Below are 2,324 nucleotides of genomic sequence, written 5' to 3'. Positions count from 1 at the left end.
TTTCCAATGCTATCCCAAAGTCCCCCATACCCTCCCACCCACTCCCCTACCCACCCACTCCCACTTTTTGGCCCTGGCGTTCCCCTGTACTGTGGCATATAAAGTTTGCAAGTCCAATGGGCCTCTCTTTCCAGTGATGGCCGACTAGGACATCTTTTGATATTTCTTTAAGTGCGTTATTAAAGTCGTTCTTGATGTCCTCTACCATCATCATGAGATATGCCTTTAAATCCGGGTCCAGCTTTTCGGGTGTGTTGGGGTACCTCGGACTGGCTGAAGTGGGAGTGCTGGGTTCTGATGATGGTGAGTGGTCTTGGTTTCTGTTAGTAAGATTCTTATGTCTGCCTTTCGCCATCTGGTAATCTCTGGAGTCAGTTATAGTTGTCTCTGGTTAGAGCTTGTTCCTTTCGTGATTCTGTTAGCCTCTACCAACAGACCTGGGAGACTAGCTCTCTCCTGAGTTTCAGTGGTTAGAGCACTCTCTGCAGGCAAGCTCTCCTCTTCCAAAGAAGGTGCATAGATATCTATTGATATCCTGGCAGAAGATGAAGGCCCAAAACAGGGCCTGTCTCAGAAGCTGTTAGCTTCTGTAGTCCACACTCTCACCTGTGCAGACTAGTCTTGGAGGGATCCTGGAAGGAAGATGGCTCCCTCGGATGCTAAGGCAAAGCCCTCCCGTGCGGAGTGGACACCTGTCTTCTGGCAGGGAAGGTGCCCGGTTATCTGAAGCCTGTGCAGACTAGTCTTGGCAGGATCCAGGAACCAAGATGTCCGGCAGATGTTCCAGCAACAGCTTCCCAGGCCGGGCGGACACCTCTCCTCTGGCAGGGAAGGTGCCTGGATAGCTGAAATAGACATTTCCATTTGCTTAATAAAGTATATAGCTCTCCTCTGGCAGGGAATGTGTCCAGATAGCTGAAATAGACATTCCATTCGCTTAAATAAAGTATATATTCTACATGCCTACAGAAGCCATTTCTGATAGGTGGATATAGGAGGGAAGACTTTGTGGTAAAAATAACAATAGCAATATTCAGTTTTAGACTTGTCTTATGTCTAAAGCTCAAATCAGCTTTTCCTCTTCTCTTGGGTTATATGAATACTTACTAAATCATTTACACAGATGTGTAAAGCAGGGTCAGGTAGATTTGTTCATATTGCTAGCTAGCTTGGCTGAGCTCTGGGACAGAAACACTTACCTATGTTGAACTTAATGGAATTTAAACATTTGCTTACCATGAGGTAAGTTCCACTGTGGTTCTCATTTTCCACAGGAACAAACTAAGACTAGCAGGCCTTGAAGAGACTGCCCACTTTTCAAAGGTAATGAGCAAGTAGGAAGATAATGGAACCTTCCCACCCTGATGGTCTGCACACTAACAAGTGTGCAACAGAGACAGTGAAACCCCATGAGCACCTGTGGAGGCTAAACCGGGAGTATAGGAGAAGCTTTAAAGCCAACTCTATCTGAATCATTTTCAAGCAACACATGCTCTCAGACTTCTAAAAAAGTCTGAGTGAAGACTGGCCCCTCCTATAGAAAGAAAATGGGCTTTCAGCCTTTCAACAGAGAAGTAATTGACACAGGATCCACCATTATAAAGAAGGCACCATAGAGCTCTGAAATCTGTCCTGGGAGGTGGTCACCAGGGGTTCGTTGAAACAAGTGGATGTCAACTGATGTTCCTTTCATGGCATGTGCCATTGTAGTCCCATTTAAAATGACATATGACAAGTGACCAAATACAATGTCTAGTTAGCATAAAAAATAGGCTATAAAGTGATGTTTTGAATTTGTTCCTATTGGAAATTGTCATATAATGTTACTCAGAGAATTGGCTTTTACTAAATTTCTGTTATCAGCTGCTTCATAAAAATGGACATAATATCTGCAAATCAGAGTTGATCAAAGGAGTTAAATGAGATGGCATATCCTGAGTGCTTTGTACAGTGTCTGCCCAGAATAAACATCCAGTAAGCAGTATCATTCCAAATATATGTGAACCATGACAGTGATTAGTAACAGTAAACACATCATCAATACTTGTACAATCCACAAACAAGTAATCCTGCCAAGTGATGAGAATGTTAACCATGGCCCTATGGATGAGTGCCAGGCCTGCTGATGAAGGCGCATTGATCAAGTTGTCACCAGTCATGGGCATCCTAGAACAAACAAACAACCAACAAACAAACCCAGGCCCTCCTGATTAGAGGAAGGAAGGCCTGAAAACATGGTACTGATGAATCATGGGAGACAAAAGCAATGCAAAAAAGTTGGAGAATAAAGCAATGATCAGAAGAAAACAGTCAATGACTAAATC

At 43.7% G+C, this 2,324-nt stretch overlaps 1 long non-coding RNA gene across 1 annotated transcript; it reads left to right on the top strand.

Moving 5' to 3' along the window:
- The first annotated feature begins 152 nt into the window (after positions 1–152).
- LOC110303906 lies at positions 153–1,744 on the top strand. The gene is made up of 2 exons (XR_002378981.1): positions 153–303; positions 1,275–1,744. It is a non-coding gene; the product is annotated as an uncharacterized LOC110303906 (long non-coding RNA).
- The last annotated feature ends 580 nt before the right edge of the window (positions 1,745–2,324 follow it).

This window comes from Mus caroli, chromosome 1 (genome assembly GCF_900094665.2).
Source record: "Mus caroli chromosome 1, CAROLI_EIJ_v1.1, whole genome shotgun sequence".
In the NCBI taxonomy this organism is placed as follows: domain Eukaryota; kingdom Metazoa; phylum Chordata; class Mammalia; order Rodentia; family Muridae; genus Mus; species Mus caroli.
Note: the sequence above shows the minus strand (reverse complement) of the source record. Positions and strands in the feature narration are given on the sequence as shown.